Below are 22,708 nucleotides of genomic sequence, written 5' to 3'. Positions count from 1 at the left end.
ATCTTCCCCTCACCTCCCCTTTCAGCATTCTGTAGGGACCACTCCCTCTGCGACACCCTAGTCCACTCCTTTACCACCCCCAGCACCCTTCCCCTTTGCCCGGCACCTTCCTGTGCAAGCGCAGGAGATGCAACACATGCCCTTATACCTCCCCCCTCCCCTCTGTCCAGGGCCCCAAACACCCCTTCCAGGTGAAACAGCGATTTACTTGTACTTCCTGCAATTTAGTATACTGTATTCGCTGCTCACGATGTGGTCTCCTCTACATTGGGGAGACCAAACGCAGATTGGGTGACCGTTTTGCAGAACACCTCCGTTCAGTCTGTAAGGGGGACCCCGAGCTCCCGGTGGCCTGTCACTTTAATTCACCGCCCCATTCCCACTCAGACCCCACTGTCCTCGGCCTCTTGCATTGTTCCACGGAAGCTCAGCGTAAGCTCGAGGAACAGCACCTCATCTTTCGATTAGGCACTCTACAGCCCTCTGGGCTCAACATAGAGTTCAACAATTTCAGATCATAACCTCGGCCCCTATCACATATATATCTATATATATATATTCTCTTTTTTTTTATCCACACTTTCGTCTGGGCTTTTTACTTCCCTCCCACATGGCAGCTGTCCTACATTCTGCCAGGGCCATTCACACTTCATCCAGAGCCATCCTTTTTTCCTTGAATATCTCTTAATGTCTCTCAATGTCTCTTAATCTCTCCTGCTTTCTATCCTGTCGCTGACCTTCCCTTTTGCTCTTTCATCCCCTCCCCCTTTTCCCAGCCCCCACTTGCTTTAAAATCTATCCCCTTTTCTGTTTTTTTCCAGTTCTGACGAAGGGTCTTCGACCTGAAACGTTAACTCTGTTTCTCTCTCCACAGATGTTGCCTGGCCTGCTGAGTTTTTCCAGCGTTTTCTGTTGTTGTTTCGGATTTCCAGCATCCGCAGTATTTTGCTATCAAAATAAAAACTTGTTGATTATATCAGCTAACAGATTGATGGGGATCCTGTTCTACTTGAAAAGCTACTGGTAAATGTTAATTCAGAAATTTCTGAAGGGATATGAGTGCTGAAGGCTCCCTGGATGGTGAGGGAAATACATTTTTCTCTGGCCATTCTCGGCTGTTGCCTTCCAACTCAACAGTAATTGCAGTGAATTGATCTACACTATAAAACATGACATATACCATTTAAATAAATTTTTGTGTTACTTTTGGTCAGGTTTTTCTCACAGTATACTGTGATTGTCCAGTTACAGACTAAATCAAGTCATCAACTGTAACAATTTAATTCTCATCACTCATTCCACTGGTTCAATTTGCTTTCAGTCCCTGAATATGACTAATTTAATTTTTCAGTCTGAGACTTTAGGGTGAATTTCTGCAGAGTTTCTCTCACTTGTCCATTGTTAAATTCAATGGAAGAGTGGCAGAAATCCCAGAAACACATTGTAAGCACCACTTACACTGTTTGTCAGGGTTTCCGCAGCTCTTCCACTGAACTTGTATAAGATTGTAAATCCACCCCTTTACAATTACATTTAAAATCTGCTTAATTTTATGCATTATCTATACACACACATCTTTTATTTGTACCGGTTACTGATACAAAAATCTTTAGATTTGTGACTAAAGCAATAACTTCCCAATTAATGTACTTTTTAAATTATGTTTTTGATCATATTTGTAGATGGCAACATATTACTTAATGATAATATTATTTAAATATTTCTTTGTCACTCATATATAATGTTTATTATATTATTATAGTGTAAATATTCTAACATTTCTTTGTTAGATTAAATGTAATGTGGCCATGGCCCCTTTAAGGATCCCGGCTGAAAATGCGTCGTGAATGACGTCACCAGACCCACTCCATCTCATTGGGCCGGGTAACACGTTGGGTGGGCTTAATAGGCCCCATTTAGGTAAGTTCATTTTCAGCAGCGGGATGGAGCCAGCAGTGGGGTCGGGACCTGCCACAGACACCGCCCACACCAGACCCGCACAGGTAGGCAAAATTACAGCCATAGAGTGTGCCCGCCCGGTGTAACCATCATGAGGCCCAAGCCATTTTGAGCTCCGAGCCTCATTTGCATGCAATTGGCATGCTGCATGCACCAAACCAGCACTCCGAGGCAGCTTACCAGCTGGGGAGGATGGGAAATCATCCAGCTCATATGCAGAGCCAATCAACAGTTGTAGTCTGCGGGGAAGGGGTGGACAATCCTAGGGAGGGGACCATGCATGGGCAGGCACCAGGCCAGGAGTACTTTTGTGGGGCCAGGAGGAACATTCCTACTCCTTCTGTCCCTTTTTAAAATAAAAGTTTAACATTTCCTTGGGCTGTTTTTTGGGCCGCCTCCAGTTGTCGCGTCAAAGACCACTAATTAGACCACTCAATGCACGGCATATACACCTCCCATTTGTACCTCAAATTTTCAATCATGATCCTATGTACGTCATAGGACACCAATTTGCATATTATATGTTGCGACCTACCAGAAACAAGAGGGAGCTCTGATCACCCTTCTCAAGACCCTACCAAAGATGGCAGTTGCTGAAGCATCAGCATAAATAGGGCGGTAGGTGATCCAAAGACATTTTCAGGTCATTATTGCCAGGAAGAGGCAGTTACAATTGGCACATTTTACCTTTCCAAGTTTTTCTACATGTTTTCATTCCATGTCTCCTCTGTTATCTGGTGACCCAGATCTCGTTCCAAGGCCCACTTCAGGTATTCCGCAGTGGTGAACAAAGAAATGGTAGACCAATTAAATATATACTTTGGTTCTGTCTTCACAAAGGAGGGCACAAATAACCTCCCAGAAATGTCGGGGAACATGGAGTCTAATGAGAGGGAGGAACTGAATGAAATCAGTATTTGTAGGGAAATGGTGTTAGGGAAATTGACGGGATTGAAGGCCGATAAATCCCCAGGGCCTGATAATCTACATCCTAGGGTACTTAAGGAAGTGGCCCCAGAAATAATAGATGCATTGCTGGTCATGTTCCAAAATTCTATAGATTCTGGAACAGTTCCCATGGATTGGAGGGTAGCTAATGTTACCCCACTATTCAAAAAAGGTGGTAGAGAGAAAACGGGGAATTACAGAACCGGTAAGCCTGACATCGGTAGTGGAGAAAATGCTAGAGTCCATTATAAAAGATGTAATAGCAGAGCACTTGGAAAACAGTGACAGGATCGGACAAAGTCAACATGGATTTACAAAAGGTAAATCGTGCTTGATTAATCTACTGGAATTTTTTGAGGATGTAACTGGTAAAATAGATAAGGGAGAACCAGTGGATGTGGTGTATTTGGACTTTCAGAAGGCTGTCGATAAGGTTCCGCATAAGAGATTAGTGTGTAAAGTTAAGGATCATGGGATTGGGGGAAAGGTATTGACTTGGATAGAGAACTGGTTGGCAGACAGAAAGCAAAGAGTTAGAATAAATGGGTCTTTTTCCGAGTGGCAGGCAGTGACTAGTGGGGTACCGCAAGGATCGGTCCTAGGACCCCAGCTATTCACAATATATATTAATGATCTAGACGAGCGAACTAGATGTAATATCTCCAAGTTTGCAGACGACACAAAGCTGGGTGGGCATGTGTGCTGTGAGGAGGATGCCGAAAAACTCCAGTATGATTTGGACAGGTTGGGTGATTGGGAAGAAGAATGGCAGATGCAATATAACGTGGATAAATGTGAGGTTATCCACTTTGGTGTCAAAAACAGGAAGGCAGGTTATTATCTGAATGGCAATAGATTGGGAGAAGGGGAAGTGCAACGAGACCTGGGTGTCCTTGTGCACCAGTCGCTGAAGGTAAGCATGCAGGTGCAGCAGGCGGTTAAGAAGGCAAATGGTATGTTGGCCTTCGTAGCGAGAGGATTCGAGTACAGGAACAAGGATGTCTTGCTGCAGTTGTACAGGGTCTTGGTGAGACCACATCTTGAGTATTGTGTGCAGTTTTGGGTTTTCTTGCCATGGAGGGAGTGCAGCGAAGATTCACCAGGCTGATACCTGGGCTGGCAGGAATGACGTATGAGGAGAGATTGGGTCGATTGGGCTTATACTCGCTGGAGTTTAGAAGAATGAGAGGGGATCTCATTGAAACTTATAAAATTCTAACAGGACTAGACAGATTAGATGCAGGAAGGATGTTCCCGATGGCCGGGGAGTCCAGAACCAGGGGTCACAGTCTAAGGATAATGGGTAAGCCATTTAGGACAGAGATGAGGAGGAATTTCTTCACCCAGAGAGTGGTGAACCTGTGGAATTCACTACCACAGAAGGCAGTAGAGGCCAATTCATTAAATATATTCAAGAAGGAGTTGGATATATTTCTTAAGGCTAAAGGGATCAAGGGATATGGAGAGAAGGCAGGGACAGGGTACTGAATTTGGATGATCAGCCATGATCTCATTGAATGGCGGAGCAGCCTCGAGGGGGGCGAATGGCCTACTCCTGCTCCTATCTTCTTTGTTTCTATGTCTTCTGATATGGAGGTTAATTGTTGTACACAACAGAAATGTGTTTGACCCTTATGAAATCTAGCTCCACTGGCATATTTATATTGCTGCTGAGTGTGCAGAAAAACATGTGACCTCTGACCTCTTTTTAATGGACCTGTGTGCCATTGGTCCCGACTGGAGGGCCAACAGAAAGAGGATCCTGTTATCCATATTTCTGACCTCTATTCTTGGGATTCAGGAAAACTTGTTTCCGGTGCACCATTGGAGGTACGAACTTTCCCTTGTTTATATAATTATGTACAGTTGGTGACAGGAGTACCATGTGCCTGGTACAGTACACAAAATGGGAAATGTGGCTTAACTTGCGTCAGAGTTTCCAGAGCCTTACTGGGTCGTGGAGCAAACATTTGAATTACAAGTGCAGTCAACTCCGTTTAATTCAAAGTGACTTAATTTGAATTACCTGTTAATTTCAATTTTTTTTGTAAGAAGTCACACAACACCAGGTTATAGTCCAACAGCTTTATTTGAAATCACAAGCTTTCGGAGCGCTGCTCCTTCTTCAGGTGAAGTGGAGAAATGCATAAAGACACAGCTTATATAGTCAGAGAATCATGTCAGATGTTTACAGGTAACCTTTCCAACTGCCATTTATCACACCTCGGCAGAGAGATAATCACAGCAGTCAAAGGTGTGAATGGTGTCCAAACAGGTCAGTCAGGGAAACATTACATCAAAGAACAATGAGGTGGGGTCACAAGGGGTCAAATATTGCAGATGCTGGGGTCTGTATGAAAAACAAAAAGACAGACAAAAAACATTTTTTTTTTTGGCTGGAAATCACAGCAGGTCCGGCCGCATCTGTGTAGAGAGAACAAGCCAATGTCGACTCGAGTCTGGATGACCCTGCGTCAGGTGGGGTTACATGTAGTGTGACATGAACCCAAGATCTCGGTTGAGGCCGTCCTCATGGGTGCGGAACTTGGCTATCAGTTTCTGCTCGACGATTTTGCGTTGTCGTGTGTCTCGAAGGCCGCCTTGGCGAATGCTTACCCGAAGATCGGAGGCTGAATGTCCTTGACTGCTGAAGTGTTCCCCGACTGGGAGGGAACACTCCTGCCTGGTGATTGTTGTGCGGTGTCTGTTCATCCGTTGTCGCAGTGTCTGCATGGTCTCGCCGATGTACCATGCTCCGGGGCATCCTTTCCTGCAACACATGAGGTAGACAACGTTGGCCGAGTCACATGAGTATGTACCATGTACCTGGTGGGTGGTGTCCTCACGTGTGATGATGGTATCTGTGTTGATGATCTGGCATGCCTTGCAGAGGTTGCTGTGGCAGGGTTGTGTGGTGTCGTGGTCGCTGTTCACGATGCTTCACTTCTCCAGCTTCCACCCTAACCACGTTAAAGAAGCCATCCCCTATGGACAAGCCCTGCGAATACACAGGATCTGCTCAGACGAGGAGGAACGCGATGGACACCTACAGACACTGAAAGACGCCCTTGTAAGGACGGAACATGACGCTCAACTCGTCGATCGACAGTTCCGACGGGCCACAGCGAAAAATCGCATAGACCTCCTCAGAAGACAAACACGGGACACAACCAACAGAGTACCCTTCGTCGTCCAGTACTTCCCCGGAGCAGAGAAACTACGCCATGTTCTTCGCAGCCTTCAACATGTCATCGATGACGACGAACACCTCGCTAAGGCCATCCCCACGCCTCCACTACTCGCTTTCAAACAGCCGCCTAACCTCAAACAGACCATCGTTCGCAGCAAATTACCCAGCTTTCAGGAGAACAGCGACCACGACACCACACAACCCTGCCACAGCAACCTCTGCAAGACATGCCAGATCATCAACACAGATACCATCATCACACGTGAGGACACCACCCACCAGGTACATGGTACATACTCATGTGACTCGGCCAACGTTGTCTACCTCATACGTTGCAGGAAAGGATGCCCCGGAGCATGGTACATCGGCGAGACCATGCAGACACTGCGACAACGGATGAACGGACACCGCGCAACAATCACCAGGCAGGAGTGTTCCCTCCCAGTCGGGGAACACTTCAGCAGTCAAGGACATTCAGCCTCCGATCTTCAGGTAAGCATTCTCCAAGGCGGCCTTCGAGACACACGACAACGCAAAATCGTCGAGCAGAAACTGATAGCCAAGTTCCGCACCCATGAGGACGGCCTCAACCGAGATCTTGGGTTCATGTCACGCTACATGTAACCCCACCTGACGCAGGGTCATCCAGACTCGAGTCGACATTGGCTTGTTCTCTCTACACAGATGCGGCCGGACCTGCTGTGATTTCCAGCCAAAAAAAAAAATGTTTTTTGTCTGTCTTTTTGTTTTTCATACAGACCCCAGCATCTGCAATATTTGACCCCTTGTGACCCCACCTCATTGTTCTTTGATGTAATGTTTCCCTGACTGACCTGTTTGGACACCATTCACACCTTTGACTGCTGTGATTATCTCTCTGCCGAGGTGTGATAAATGGCAGTTGGAAAGGTTACCTGTAAACATCTGACATGATTCTCTGACTATATAAGCTGTGTCTTTATGCATTTCTCCACTTCACCTGAAGAAGGAGTTGCGCTCCGAAAGCTTGTGATTTCAAATAAAGCTGTTGGACTATAACCTGGTGTTGTGTGACTTCTTACATTTGTCCACCCCAGTCCAACTCCGGCATCTCCACATCAATTTTTTTTGGCACAGAAAATGTAAACGCCATTTTAATTAGGTTGCTTAGTTCAAATTGCTGGATAATTCAATATATTTTTGTGTAAAAACAACTTTGAATTAATAAGATCAGAATATATTGAAACTGGTTCCATCATGTTTTACCATAAAGGTTTAATAGCTTGGTTCTAATGGAAGTTATTATTAAAATAGTTTGTTAATTTTTTTTACTTAGCAATTACATGTTTATATAACTTTTAGATAATATTTTTAACGCATTTCCTTAAAAATAATTCAGGGTGGCCAAATCTCATGGGCCCACTATGTCTTATAGGCCTAGAAATTCAGTTGGTTGCGCCAGCCGGTAGCGCCTTCGGAGGAGTAGATGTCGGGCGCTAGGCGGCTAGCGGCCGGGCGCAGCGCGATCTGCGCCTCGCCCCAACTTCACTCAAGATTTAGCGGCGGCGCAAAGTCTTTGCGTGCGCTCAGCTGCACGCGCAGATCATGATGTCATTTCCTCGTGCAACGCCCTTTGTGCGCCCCAAACCGGAAATTCAGTCACGACACCCCATTGTGCGCCTGGCGCCCCTAGCAACTGTTAGAGTGGAACGGTGCTCAGTCGATGCGGGGCGCGGGGGGCGCAAATTAAAGGGCACTCCTCCTGTACTATAAAAGGCTGCCATTTCGCAGCACTCCTTCTTGAGAGACGGATCTTTGCAGAGAGACCAAGGTAGAGAGCTTTCTGCTTTGGCCCAACACTCGGAGAGGTACTTGTGGCTTCAGGCCACAGCTTTCCACTTGTCTTTGCCTTCATTGACATCTCATTGTTTGTCAGCATATTATGGGGGCTGCAATGGGTGTAAACGCTGGCTTTCTCAATTACATCCAAAGGGCTCACAGACGCCGTGAGAGAGTGGCAGCCCTGGCTAGACGGAGAGGGGGCAACAGGCGTCGGGAAAGGAGGCCTTACCCACCCAGGGTATACCGCCAGCAGTTCTCCTATCTCAACATGTCTGACGAGCAGTGTGTTCGGAGGCTGCGATTCTGAAGGGAGGTGGTCACAGAGATCTGCCACCTGCTTGGCGGTGATCCGCAGCCACAGCTGAGGAGCAGGACGTCTCTGTCGGTGGCAGTGAAGGTGACGGTGGCTCTCAACTTCTATGCCACCGGCTCCTTCCAATCCGCTGCTGGGGACATTTCCAACATCTCCCAGTTCGCCGTGCATTGCTGCATCCGCCAGGTGACCAATGCCCTTTTCAAAAGGAGACGTCAGTTCATCTCCTTCTCCATGGCCCTTGCCAAGCAGCAACAGCGTGCAATGGGCTTTGCAGCATTCGTGGGCTTCCCCATGGTGCAGGGCGCCATTGACTGCACGCATGTGGCTTTGCGGGCACCTCTGGAGAATGCCGAGGATTACCGCAACCGGAAGGACTACCATTTGCTCAACGTCCAGCTGGTGTGTGACCACAGGCAGCTCATCCTAGCTGTCAATGCCCGCTTTCCAGGCAGCAGCCACGATGCCTTCATCCTGCGACAGACTTCTGTGGCAGACATGTTCCAGGCCCAGCCTCACCCACGAGGATGGCTTATCGGGGACAAAGGCTATCCTTTGTGTACCTGGCTGACGACCCCGCTCCGTGCGCCCAGCACCCCTGCTGAAGAGGGATACAACGATAGCCATCAAGCGACCAGGAACATCATCGAACAAACAATCGGCGTCCTGAAGCAACGGTTCCGCTGTCTGGATCGTTCCGGTGGAGCCCTACAATATTCGCCGGAGCGAGTCTCCCATTTCGTGGTCGTTTGCTGCATGCTGCACAACCTGGCTATCCGCAGGACTCAGCCACTGCCACCAGAGATTGGACGACCACCTGAGGAGGAGGAGGAGGAGGAGGAGGAGGAGGAGGAGGAGGACCAGCACAGGAGGGAGGCAGAAAGTGCAAGAGCCGCCCGTCGCCGGCTTATTGAACGTCGGTTCTAGGCCCCCTCTCAGGGAATGGCTTGTGCCAATGTCAGCAGATGAATGTAGCCGCTCCACAAGCCCTCAGCCGAGCAGGGCAACCAGGACTTAACCAAAAAAACATGCACAGTGCAATTTAACAACAATAATTTATTGCAAACCTCTGCCCTTCCCACATTACATCCTCATGTGGAGAAGCCCCCTCCAAAAACACAAAACTACCAGTCTCGGCCTTACAAAAAGAAAGAAAGACACCAGTCTCGGCCTTACAAAAAGAAAGAAAGACACCAGTCTCGGCCTTACAAAAACACAACAGGCATTTGAGCACACCTTCTACTTTTTGCCCTGCAAGGGCGATGTCTTTCGCATCCTTGCCTGGCCCCTGCCCGCCCTGCAGCTCCTCCTCAATGGGAGCCCAGTGGCTGCAGCAAGGCTGGGGGAAGGCTGCTGAGGGGCAGATGGCGAGACGGCAGATGCCCTTGGGGGTCGGCCTGCACCAGCTCTGGCCTTGGAGTGGCCAGCTGCTGACTGCTCCAACTCTGGCTGGGCGGCAGCAGTCTGTCCAGCGGCTCGTGGCAGCTGCAATGGCGGAGTGGCAGTGTCGGCTGCAGGAATGGTGCCAACCTGGCAGATCGCAGGTGCTTGCTGGTCGCCTGAGACATTGGCACTCGCACGGGCTAGCACTGCAGCATGCGCAGCAAACAGCTGAAGAACAGACTGCTGGGCTGCTGCTGCGCGGCGAGTGCCCTGGCGATGCCTGGCTGATCCAGCGAGGGTGGCAGCAGGTAGTGCCCGTGTGGCCCTGGTCTGTGTCCGCATGACAACAGCCAGTGAATGGACGGCACGACTGAGCACTTGGCTCGACGCCGCCTGTGCTGCCGCGAAGTCCTGTAGACTCCTGGCCTGTGCGGCACTGAATTGGTCCAGACTCCTGGCCTGTGCTGCTCCAAATTGCTGCACACTCCTTGACAAAGACTCAATGGAGTCAGGCATCCTTGCCACTGCAGCCATGAGCTCATTGTGCCTGCGCTCAGCCTGGACGGCCATTTCCTCCAGGAGCCGCACCTCCTCTGCGCTGACCGTCGCAGGACTGGAGGCCGCACTCGCCCTCTGGGGAGAAGTCCGCCGAGCTTCCCCACCCCTCCCGCGTTGCTGCAGGCTGCTGGGCCCCGGAGCTTCACTCTCCTCCGACCCTTCCCCCCGGCTCCCCTCCAGGGAAGACGTGTCCCCTACATCGCCATGGGCTGGCGCGGCTGAGGGTGGCACTGATGGGCCGGCTTCCTCTTCCTCCTCCTCATATTCCGAAGCGCTGACAGTGGCAGCTTGAGGGCCCGCCTCCTCACCTGGCGATTCACCATCTGAAAGCAGGAAGGCACAAGAGTAGCTTTAGAGTGAGGACAGGGCGGCAGCGAGGGAGGCATGAGTGGTGCCATTCACTGCATTGGTCGGGCAGTGGCAAAGGATGCTGATCTGAGGCACAAGTGTAACGAGAGAGGTCAAAAAGGTGATGCCCTTACCATTGGTGCCCAGAACAGGGTCGGCATCTCCACTGGCGACGGGGCCAATCAGCCGGCCTGCCATAATGCGCTCCACACGCTGGTCGAGGTCGGAGAGCTCTTTGACGTCAGGACGGCCTCCCCCAGTCTCAGTTCGTTTCCGCTGGTTGTGCGCCACCTTGGCCTGCAAGAGAAAGGACGGCCTCTAAGTACAGTGTGAAGCCCTGATCCTGTCTGCAATGCCTCCCGTGGTCGAATAGCTTGTACAGTGTGAAGCCCTGATCCTGTCTGCAATGCCTCCCATGGTGGACTGGCCCTGACAGTGTGAAGCCCTGATCTTGTCTGCAATGCCTCCCATGGTCGAATAGCTTGTACAGTGTGTAAAGTGCTGAATGTGCAAGTGATTTTCATGACAGTCCCATAGCTGCTGGATGAGGGCTGGCCATTAGGGCTTTCAGGTCCCTTTGCCCATAAAGTGAGGCGCACATGCAGGGATGAGGAGGACACTGGAAAGGGTACTCACCCTGACAACCCGAGTGAGGTCGTTGAACTTCTTCCAGCATTGCACAGGAGTCCTGGCAACCACGCTGTTGGAAGACACCCTGTTTGAGACCTCCCTCCAGGCTTTCCGGTAGGCGCTGGTCGGCGGCCTCTTGCCACTTTCTGGGAACAGAGCATGGCGCCTGCGCTCCACTCCGCCAATCAGCAGCCTCAGGTCACCGTCGCTGAAGCGCTGCGCTCTCTCCCTGGCCTTCTCCATAGCCCTGGGCGTTGTGCAGGTGAAGCTGAAGTGGTCAGGCCTAGGTTGAGGGCTGCAGTGTGCAGGGCGTGGCAGGCAAACAAATCCACCCTCCCCCTTTAAGAGCTGACCGGCGCCAGAGTGTCTGCCGTCAATCAGCAACTCGCCGCACCGGCGCTGCGCCCGGCCTCGGGGGTATCGCTCAGCACCGCCGGCTTAGTGCCTAAAGATAGTCGTGCATCGCCTGTTTTAGCACAGCAGCAACCTCTTGGGGCGATGCGACTGAATATCGGCGAAGGGGGCGCGACTTTGCGCCGGGCGCAAACTTTAGCGGCCGCCCGACTTTACCGCCCCAAAAGTGGCTATACTGAATTTCTAGGCCAGCCTAGAAATTCAGTTGCGTTTGCGCCCACTTATTGGCTATAAAGTGGTTTGCGCCTGAAGTTTTTTATCGCCCGAAATTCAGATGGACCCTAACATCGGCGTTAGCCGGTAGCGCCGCGCCAGCACCGATGACGTCATCGGTGTGTGCAGCGCCCCGGTTGCAATGCTATTCTGGCCCGATGGCCAAATTTAGTTGCGGCCGCCTCGCCCGTGGCAGCCGCAAGCAGCGTTTGTGAAACGGGGTCTTGCAGCTCCGAAAGGCCGGCGCATAAAGGTGGAGCGGCGGCCAGCCGCTTTCCCGGCGGCCGCCTGCCCGCACCTCCCTCCCCGGACTCCTGCACCACCCCCCCGCGGCATTGATGTCTGAGTCCCGCGAGCCCGGCACTTCTCCGTGGTGCCGGGCTCATTTGCCGGGGGAATCCACCGGCGATCTGACGGCTGCAGGCAGCTCCTCCTTAAGAGAAGGAGGAGGCCTGCAGTACCCCAGCCTGCCGCACCGCATCGGGTGCCGCAGTGGGAGCTGGACGCCTGAAAGTGACATTCATCGCCCCTAGCGAGGCGGCCAAACCCTGCAATAGTGCCCACCGCCGTCTTGACCCGTTGCAACTGAATTTTAGGCGGGCGCTACGGGAATCCTGGCGAGCGCAAAATTTCGGGCGCAAAAGACCTGGCGGGGCCATACCGAATTTCTAGGCCATAGTCTTTAAATAATCTTAATGGGTCAAAATTTCAGTCCACTGTTCTATATTACCATGTACCCGGCTAAGTAAACAAGAACATCACAGTTGGCGCAGGAGATGCTATTACAAAGTCCTTAAGGATTATATTTAATTTTACTTGAATATATTCGCTGAAAAATTTAAATTACAGGCAAACAGTAAAAGGGTTCATTTTAAAGCAAGAAATCTTAATGGAAGGGGACCGAGTGTAATACATCTTTGCTGATGATACAAATCTAGGTGGGAAAGTAACCTGTGAGGAGGACACAAAGAGGCTGCAAAGGGATATAGACAAGTTAGGAGATTGGGCTAGAAGATGGCAGATGATGTATAATGTGGGGAAGTGTGAAATTATCCACTTTGGTAGGAAGAATGAAAAAGCAGAATGAGATGCTAGTAAATGTTGGTATTCAGAGGGATTTGGGGTCCTTGTACACGAATCACAGAAAGTTAACATGCAGGTAAAGAAAGCAATTAGGAAGGCAAATGGTATGTTTGCCTTTATTGCAAGGGGGTTGGCATATAAGAGTAGAGAAGTCTTGCTGTAATTATATAGGGCTTTAGTAAGGCCATACCTGGAGTTCTGTGCACAGTTTTGGTCTCCTTACCTAAGGAAGGATATACTTGCCTTAGAGGGGGTGCAACAAAGGTTCACTAGATTGATTCCTAGGATGAGAGGGCTTTCCTATGAGGAGAGATTGAGTAGATTGGGCCTATATTCCCTAGAGTTTAGAAGAATGAGGAACAGCACCTCATCCTTCAATTAGGCTCTTTACAGCCTTCTGGACTCAACATTGAGTTCAACAATTTCAGACTATAACCCCTGCCCCTATTTTTTCACATGGCAGCTGTTGATGATTTTGCCATCCTCATTTGCAAATCTCTCCTGCCTTCCAACCTAGCACAGACAGTTCCTTTTATTCTTTCTTCCCCTCCCCCTGGCATAGTGGTTAGCACTGTTGCCTCACAGCGCCAGGGACCCGGGTTCAAATCCGGCCTCGGGCGACTGTCTGTGTGGAGTTTGCACATTCTCCCCGTGTTTGCGTGGGTTTCCTCCGGGTGCTCCGGTTTCCTCCCACAGTCCAAAGATGTGCAGGTTAGGTTGATTGGCTATGATAAATTGACCCTTAGTGTTAGGGGGATTAAATACGTGGGGTTACGGGGATAGGGTGGGATATGTGTTGGTGTAGGGGTTACGGGGATCGGGTGGGATATGTGTCGGTGCAGGCTCGATGGGCCGAAATGGCCTCTATCTGCACTGTGGGGTTTCTGTGATTTCCCTGCCTTTGCACCTGCTTAAAACCTGTTACATCTCTAACTTTTTCCAGTTCTGAAGAAGGGTCACAGACCTGAAACGTTAACTCTGTTTCTCTCTCCACGGATGTTGCCTGAGTGTTTCCAGCATTTTCTGTTATTTCAGATTTGCAGCATCCACAGTATTTTGCTATTGACTTAGTTAATAATACTTGGTGCATAAGAAGACTACAGAAAGCCACATTAGAATTGCTGAAATTTAAGTAATCTCTTCTCCCTATTCAGTATTTTGGCCTGACGTGGGATCTGGAGATGGTCCATCACACTTAGCTGAACCATGCCAACCAGTTTAGAATTACACAGAATGTACAGCACAGAAACAGGACATTCAGCCCAACTGGCCTGTGCCAGTGTTTATGCTCCACACGAGCCTCCTTCCAACCCATTTTAACAAAATGATGTCTCAAATTCTGTGCAGCAACATACATGTAAGGTAAACTTTACAAATTCATGCTCAGATCAAAGAACTTCATTGGTCAGGAGCACATGTCAGGAATTCAAGTGCAGAGGTCAGTTGGCTCCACAGGATTTTCTACACGATTTTCCATAATGGACTGAAAATACTTCAGGGCCCACTGACCTTCACATCCAAATTTCCTGTAATTGCTCCCAGTGAGTGCAGCTCTGCCCCAGGTGTGCAAATGCCTAAAGGTACACCTATCAATGTCAGATTGGCCAGAGGAAGTATTTGCCCCTCTAATTTTCTCCCACCCCTGAAGGTGGTAAGAACACATAGATCTTTAGGAAGAGAAAAAGACCATTATGCCCAACAAGCCTATCACTTTTACACAGATCAACCTCACTTAGCCACTGTTTTAATGGCCTTACCTGGTAAAATATTTCACAAGTCTATTTACTCTGAACAAAAAAAACTACTTGAATCCCATCATAGTTATAACTTCATAATTTTGTTTCACTTTTTTTGTGTGACTTCTATGCTCGTCAAGATGAAGAATAATAGTGCTGGAAAACTCAGGCACCTAGATACCCAGCCCTAAATCTTCCAAGTATGTGTTGGAGGCAAAGAACCTTACCCATTTTACAGTTCTTTATTCTTCGGTGTAATCCTCTGTTCCTGTTAGCTGGCAGCATTATTCCTGTGGTCTAGCACCATAGCTGTAAATCACATGATGAGCCTGTACAGAAATGCTCAAAAGGTAACGGAAGCGACAGACATTGATGTTAAAGTTCCAAAGTGAAAGCGTTACAATGGAAAAAAATACTTTTGAAGTGGGTTTGATAGTGTAATACACTTGAAACAATGTGTAAACTGATTTATTGTTACTATTGTAATTTATCCATTCATTTAGCCTCCCTCGCACAATGTAATACATTCTCTAGCCTACTCCAGGGAATTTTATTTTTCGAAGTGTTAACTTGTATGAAGATTGAAATGTTGTTTCTTTTTTAAATTTCAGTAATGAAAGGGATTCTCTCAGAATTTAGAATCCATGAAGTCAGTAATTGGTTGATGTTTTAAACTGGTTGGCATGGTTCAGCTAAAAAGACCACAGAAAACCGCATAAAAATCTCTGAGACTTCAGTAATTTCTTCTACCAATTCAGTATTTTGGGTTGACGTGGGATCTGGAGATGGTCCATCTCACTTAGCTGAACCATGTCAACCAGTTTGTTCGTTCTATTCAACAAGCAGCCTCTATGTAGTTCAGACCATGAACTTTTACTATAAGTGCTGCTTTTCACCACACACCACAGAACTGTGGAATTCATTGCTGGATGAATTCCTCTCCACTGGTGTCCAGACTAAAAAAGTGCTTATTGCAAGCAATAGCGATTAACAACATGACGCCATGTTTCTGCTTTAGATGCTATTATAAAAAGTTTTGTAAAATGAAGCACATTAAAAAATTACAGTCAGTTAATATACAATGTTAGATGTCAATATAGCTTTATTCTAAACCATGCTCTGAAATCAGCACAAAGTCGTTTTTACAATCAATACAGGACAATCCTTTTTATTTAAATATATGGTATATATCACTGTGATACAAGCTCACCCTGCCCTACAATATGTTACACTGTTTCTCCAGAGTTTCCACTGTTATTCTTCCAAAGTTGCAGAGGACGATTGTGAGGAGCCTCATGGACACTACTGGCAAAAATGTTTAAATATATAGATGGATAATTCACTTGGTATCAGGCAATTCTTATTTAGAAAAATCTCAAAATGTCATTCTAATTTTCTTTCTTTTGGAAAAAAAATAGGTATCCTTTCCTCCCTTTTAAGTGGGCCTCTCCAGGTATACTGTTTTTCATAACTTGGGTGGTATAATTATCTTCTGATAATATCAGTTCAACTACCAGAGGCTGAAATGTTATCATACAGTTTGAGTACAGGAGAAAGATTAATTCTTTTAGGCTAGGAGCCAATTAAAATAGCCCCAGTACATCTGAAGATTACAGCTGCCCTGTTTTAACGAGAGTCTATCCAACATTAACCAACCGTCCTTCCCAAACAGAAACCCTCACACCAGCTTCCTGAGCCAGTGTGTAATCACTGGGAATGCATTTGTTACATTTCCAGGCGGGTTCAATTTCCTGGCTAAGGAAGTTATACAGAAACTTTGAAGAAAAATAATTTTTCTTCCAGTTCGAATCCATCAAACAGTTTTTACAGTAGTGAAGAAAAAGAACAGTTCATGGCATTGTGAGCGAGGAACTCAATAATGATTGTGGCAGTGTTAAAATAATTTAGAAAACAATGATAAAAAAGGAAAGCAATGACTACAAACGTACTTAAAAAAGCAGAAGGTGCCCCAAGTGGATTGAAAGTGCAATGAATATAAATTCTGCAACACATGGAACTGCAAGCTATTTATAATGTGTATGGAATGAATGAAAAGCTACAAGTTTGTATTGTTTCAGGCAGCTATAGTGCACAAAGTGATTACTATAAAGGAGTTGGCTTTATATATGTAAACACAACCTATTCTCTCTGCTGTTTCTAACTTTAGCTTGCCATTGTTTTATGGCTATAGATAGGGTTCTAAACACAAAAGGGTAGATCTTGACTTTAGTGTAAAATGGGTGATAGCGAGTTGGCAGCCTAAATCAGGAGAGATGTAAAATGGGCTGCCAACTCTTTATCACTCGTTTTATAAAGTCAAAACCTGCCCCAAAAGATTTTGTATGTTAAATGACATCCTTTGTGACTGTGACAAAGGTAAACTATCCTTCCTCGTACTTCTTGACTTGTCTGCAGCCTTTGACATGGTTGACCACTCCATCTTTCTCCAATTCCTCTCCACCGTCGTCCAGCTGGGTGGGACTGCACTCACCTGGTTCCATTCTTATCTATCTAATCATAGCCAGAGAATCACCTGCAATGGCTTCTCCTCCCACTCCCGCATCGTTACCTCTGGTGTCCCCCAAGGATCTATCCTTGGCCCCCTCCTATTTCTCATCTACATGTTGCCCCTTGGCGACATCATCTGAAAACACAGTGTCAGTTTCCACATGTATGCTGACAGCACCCAGCTCTACCTCATCACCACTTCTCTCGACCCCTCCACGGTCTCTAATTGTCAGACTGCTCGTCCGACATCCCGTTCTGGATGAGCAGAAATTTTCTCCAATTAAATATTGGGAAGACCGAAGCCATTGTTTTCGGATCCCGCCACAAACTCCGTTCCCTAGTCACTGACTCCATCCCTCTTGCTAACATCTGTCTGAGGCTGAACCACGCTGTTCGCAACCTTGGTGTCATACTTCACCCAGAAATGAGCTTCCGGCCACATACCTGCAGCATAACTAAGACCATCTATTTCCACCTCCATAACATTGCCCATCTCCACCCTTGCCTCAGCTCATCCACATCCGCTGCTGAAACCCTCATCCATGCCTTTGTTACCTCTAGACTTGACTATTCCAATGCACTCTTGGCTGGCCTCCCACGGTCTACCCTACATAAACTTGAAGTCATCCAAAACTGGTCTGCCTGTGTCCTAACTCACACCATGTCCCGTTCACCCATCACCCCTGTGCTCGCTGACCTATATTGGCTCCCTGTTAAGCAACGCCTCGATTTCAACATTCTCCCCCTTGAGAGGACTTGAGTACAGGAGCAAGGATGTCTTACTACACTTATACAGGGCCTTGGTGAGACCACGCCTGGAGTACTGTGTGCAGTTTTGGTCTCCTTACCTAAGAAAGGATATACTTGTCATAGAGCGAGTGCAGCAAAGGTTCACCAGACTGATTCCTGGGATGGCAGGACTGTCGTATAAGGATAGATTGGGTCAACTAAGCTGGTATTCACTGGAATTTAGAAGAATGAGAGGGGATCTCATTGAAACGTGTAAAATTCTGACAGGGCTAGACAGACTGGATACAGGGAGGATGTTTCCCCTGGCTGGGGGCTCTAGAACGAGGGGTCACAGTCTCAGGATATGGGGTAGGACGTTTAGGACTGAGATGAGGAAAAATGTCTTCGCTCAGTGGGTGGTGAACCTGTGGAATTCTCTACCACAGAAGGCTGTGGGGGCCAAGTCACTGAATATATTTAAGAAGGAGATAGATAAATTTCTAGACACAAAAGGCGTCAAGGGGTATGGGGAGAGAGCGGGAATATGGTATTGAGATAGAGGATCAGCCATGATCATATTGAATGGTGGAGCAGGCTCGAAGGGCCGAATGGCCTACTCCTGCTCCTATTTTTCTATGTTTCTATGTTTCTTGTTTTCAAATCCCTCCATGGCCTTGCCCCTCCCTATCTCTGTAATCTCCTTCAGCTCCACAACTCCCCGAGATATCTGCGCTCCTCCAATTCTGCCCTCGGGAGCATCCCTGATTATAATCGCTCAACCATTGGTGGCCGTGCCTTCTTTTGCCTAGGCCCTAAGCTCTGGAATGACTGGAAAATGCATCACAGCTTATGATTTTGAAGAGGTTTTTTTTGAGAATAAATATTCTCTAGTGGATTAATGGAAATGAGAGTCTATGTTATGAAATGGCTTATGCACCTTCTTTGCGTCACTAGGAAGATGGCTTTATGGGAGAAGTGTTTGTCAAGTGCCCTGGAAATGAAATCAGGCGATTTCAATTGAAATGAAAATTAGGAGAAATGTATTACGGGCGGCTGACCCTATATCGTCCATTCCACACATTCTCTCATGGTCAAAATTATGATACTGAGGCTTAGAGAGTTAAATTATGAGGGCAGGTTGCATAAACTTGGCTTTTATTCCCTTTAGTATAGAAGATTGGGGGTGATCTGGTCCAGGTATTTAAAATGATAAAAGGATTCAATAGGTGGATACAGAGAAACAATTTCCTCTGATGTATGAATTCAGAATAAGGGGACATGATCCTAAAATCAGAGCTAGACCTTTCAGGAGCAAAATCAGGAAGCACTTTTTCACACAAAGGGTGAAGGAAATCTGGAATTCTCTTCCCCAAAAGGCTGCGGATGCTGAATCAATTGGAAGTTTCAAGACTGAGCTAGATAGATTTCTGTTAGGTAGGGATATAGAGCAAAAGCGGGTAAATGGAATTGAGGTGTAGATCAGCCATTATCTAATTGAATGGCAGAGCAGGATAGAGGGGCTGAATGGCCTGCTCGCGTTCCTACCCCCAGTGTGTTTATACCGTAATGCCAAGCTGGATTCATCTGGGTTACCTCCTCTCTACCTACAATGAAGTGAGAAAATCGCACAAGTGAAGTGAGAAAATCGCACACAGTGGCAGGCACAAACTTTGCATTAGAACTTAGAACAGGGTTGTAAATGAGTTAGCATGGGTGCTTAAAGTTATATTTTGACATTAGTCAGAATTTGCTCAAATTCAAACTTTTTTTACTCAGTTAATTCAACATTTTATTGAATTTAATCTGTGGATTTGAAATTTTAATAATATCAAGTGGAGAATCCACCCAACCCTGGGAGGTGGGTGGGGGAGGACAGTGGTAGTTGAGGAATGTCATGTTGTGAAAGTTAAATGTCAAAATTTGGTGAAGCAGGAGTTAAATAAGCCAGGTCTGACAATTTGTTGAAGGTTCCATATATAAGTGGAATAGAAAATATTTAGGGGGAAAATTTCTTGGCTGCCATAACAGTGCTACCAGGGAAAAATTCGTGCTGGGGGATAAAAATTTTTAACCCAGCACTAACTTACTGTGTAATGTCCTCCTGGGGGCGTTAGTACAGGCATGGAAGTCAAAGTTCCTGTCCTGAAGTCGCATTCCAGCTTCTAACAGCCTCTGGAAGTGAGGCTATGGGCTCGATTTTGCCAGGCCCGAGGAGGCGGGATTGGAGGCGTGTGAGGTGGTAAAATTGCAAAAAATGGCGGGCAGCTCCGATCCCGCCTCCAGCCCGCCTCCAAGCAATTTTCCGAGAACCAGTTAATTGCCTCTATAATCCCATTTTGAGAGGCCTTTCTGATTTTAACACATTTTCCCCGTCCTGCATGTCTCCTCTGTTATGGAAGTTTGGAGCCTGACAACTATCTCCAGTGTGACCTCCGGGGAAACCCCTCTCCCCACCTTGACTGAGCGCTTCCTCAATTGAGGCATATACCAGAAGCATGGGAACCATTTATTTCCTTTCCTCCTGGACATAAGATTCGGATGAAGACCAGCCGCAGCAGCAGAACCATGAACAACAGCAGCAACAACAGCAGCACCAACAGCAGCAGCAACAACAGGAGCACCAAGCTGCTGCTCACCCACCTGAAGCTGCACAGGCCAGAAGGCGCCAGCGCGCGACCACATTGCTGCCCAGGATGCAAGGGATGCACTCATGTTAGCCAGATTTGCTTAGCCTGCACAATCAAACACTTTTGCCTCACACCTTCTTACCAGAGCATCGACAATTGACAAGAACCTGCGGATTCCTTTCACTCTGACTACCATACTGACAATTGCAAGTTGCCCTAAGCCCTCAATGTGGAAGTCCCATTTGCGAGATGAAACAGGCCACAACATCAACAGTTTGCCATCAAATCTGTTTATCATCACATTACAAGGATGGCTTGTCAAAAAACAATACAACAGAATACCCAAGTAACTACGCTTGTGACTACTTGTGCTTTATCTTCCTCTTACGCATGCACCTATGTGGTGCTTCCCCTGTGACTTCAGCAGATGTGGAGGTCCCTTGCTCACTTTCTTGCTGCTCCTGTCTCGACACGTTTGGCGGGCGTCCTCTGGTGTTGTGAGCCTGTGTGGGCTTGGCAACAGTCTGCTGCTCCTGCGGCTGTGCAGGGGCTTAGACGCCCATCTCAGTTGTGTGAGGACTCTGGTGGAACTCTGACTGAGGGCTTTGCAGTGACATGGTCGTGTAAGCGCTTGGAGAGGAGCCCCCACTTCCTTGTTGTCTGCCACCAACATCCCTCTCATGGGTCAGCCCCACTTCAGAGCTAGCAAGTGGCTTGACAACACCTTGCAGCACTTCAGGGGGGCCATGAGGACCCGTTTCTGCACTGGAAGTCCTACTCCAGAGGACTTCCATGAAGGTCTGGTTTCTATGCTCAATAGCTGACCATCGCTCCTCAAGAGATGTCAGTCTATTCTGAACAATGACCATGTTTTCAACACTCTGGCGACTTAGCTCCTCCATGGCCGTAGCCATCCTCTCCTCTACCGCAGCCATCCTTTTCGCGGAGGTAGCCATCCTTTCTGTGGTGATGCGTTCATGCGCCAAAGACTCCACAAAGGCTCTGCTCCATCGCGATGGACTCCTCCATTCGCTCCACACTCACAGTGACCCTGGAGACAAAACCTGCCAGAGACTCCTGCACCTGTTCCTGGAGTTCCAGCACCGCTCTCCTTCTGGATGGACCTGGAGGCACAGGGTCGACATGCAGCTGAGCCGAGCTGGGAGAGTCCTTCGCCCTCCGACGAGGACTCTCCACTTTTGTCCCTGTCTCCACCATCTGCTGATGCTCACTTGTGAGCTGTGATACACCAGGTGACAATACTACTCTATGTCCCGAAGTCCCACCGAGGTGTGAGTGTCTGCGCTGGTGCTGGGTGCGCTGAATACTGCTGACGCTGCGCCCTCAGAGGTTGCAGCTTCCTCTGAGGAGTCTTGAAGCTCAGGCTCTTCCTCCTGGATAGTGGGGGTGGGGGCTGTCAATGGTCCTGTGGGGGAGTAAAGGAAAGAGTTAGAGATGTGAGGTAATGGTTGCATGCACATTGAATTGTGCAGATGATCATAAGTCAATCTGTTAGAGCATCAGAATCATTGGCCCAGAAATTCGGGTCCCAATGCATGAGTATGCACGGGGTACTCACGCAACAAAAGTGCCGGTTTCGTGCCTGCTTTTTACAAGGTAAGTGGTGAATTAATTAAAATTAAAACATTTTTTCCACAGGTTTATTATTTTTAAATACTTTAAAGAAAGGTAAGTTTATTTTTATCCCCGTTAGAAAATGTAATTAATTTTTTCAAAAATTTAAATTATTGTTTCAAATAGTTATTTCATTTAATTTATAGTTTATTTTAAAAATGTGATGTTTTTTTAAAATTTATTTGAGGTTTTAGTGATGTTTTGGGGCTTATAGTATTTATAGGTTTGACAGCTCTTCGTGTCAAACTTATGAATGAAGCATTCCCTGCTGCCATTGGCTCTCCATGGCCCACGTGATCCCAGGGAACGCATCAAACTAACTGTGCCCCTGGGATACGCAAGCACTGCGCGCCGGCAGTTGGAGGAGGCCCAGGATCGGAATCCCACGCGGGCCCACAACTCAACGGCCGGTGCGCTAGGTAATTGCAGGTCGGGGGCTTGCACCCGCGGGAAGCCCCCGACCTGAATTTCTGGGCCATTATCAGCGATTCATGCAATGTCAATGAGAGAGATGCCAAACTATTTTGTCACCAGATTGCTGTGATGCGGCCATCTGTCCATCCCACACTTGCGAATCTTCCTCGATCCCGGCGATTTCCAGGGCCGCCTCCTC

This window comes from Somniosus microcephalus, chromosome 1 (genome assembly GCF_052327205.1).
Source record: "Somniosus microcephalus isolate GS21.2 chromosome 1, FLI_Smic_1.0, whole genome shotgun sequence".
In the NCBI taxonomy this organism is placed as follows: domain Eukaryota; kingdom Metazoa; phylum Chordata; class Chondrichthyes; order Squaliformes; family Somniosidae; genus Somniosus; species Somniosus microcephalus.
Note: the sequence above shows the minus strand (reverse complement) of the source record.